Below are 1,012 nucleotides of genomic sequence, written 5' to 3' on the forward strand. Positions count from 1 at the left end.
ATATATATATTTTTAATGTTTTTAAATATTATTTTGTAGAATATCTTAGGCCCTAACAGAGGGCCTAGAGGGCACTGACGGCTCGCCACTGTCATATAGTATATCATAACTGTTTTTAATGTATTCTCTCTGGCTGTCCATCTCATAATGTTCACATAGAAACTAGCTGTCAATAGGAATATCATTCAGAACAATTATAATTTCATGCAAAAATCTGTCTCAAAAAGAGGTTGCACATTTAAATGCAGGTGTTGTTATGGCAACGTCAGTGGCCAAACAGCCACATTTACTCCTGCAAATACGTTCAAACATGCTGTCGACACATACAGCAGTGGCATGCCACCATTTCAGCTAACTTTTTCTCAGAAATACTGTCACAAAACATCCATATATTTCAGTGCTAGGTTGATGCTTAGCTAAGCTAACCATGAAACACTTTAACTGACAGGACTCAGGATCAACTGTGTACTGTAAGGTAGCTTCTAGCTTCATGTTGAACAGTAAGTCAACATTTTCCAGAGCTTTCTTTGAAATCACCAGGTAACTAAAACATATTACATTTAGATTGTATGACAAAGTGTTTATTTAATATCTCTGGCTAGCTATAGCTACTTGCTAACGGTTTAGCTTACCCCCGCGATTCAAAGTAACGTCAACGTAGCTGTTATTTATGCTTTGCTTACATGTTCGCATAACTTGGAAGTTTACTGACATTTACATACCTTGTTTACCTGGCTCAAGTGGTGGATCTGGGGTTGTTGTGTGAGCCACCACTTGAGAATTGTCGTATTTTTTAAGAAAAAATGTTCTTATGTCCATCTTCAAAAACTCTGAGTCCGACTGAGAGTTTAAACATTGTCACAGCTCACAGGTCAACTCTCTGGTTGGTCTGGTGTCTTGCCTCTGTTGCATTCACTGAACATGGGAAATTATAATCCTGCCGTCCTCTCATGATGAGGTTCAGGTAAAGCACGGTGAATGTATTATATTATTGAGGGAGAATTGTCCGGGG

This window comes from Notothenia coriiceps, unplaced genomic scaffold, assembly GCF_000735185.1.
Source record: "Notothenia coriiceps isolate Sejong01 unplaced genomic scaffold, NC01 NC01_scaffold00024779, whole genome shotgun sequence".
Taxonomy (NCBI): Eukaryota; Metazoa; Chordata; class Actinopteri; order Perciformes; family Nototheniidae; genus Notothenia; species Notothenia coriiceps.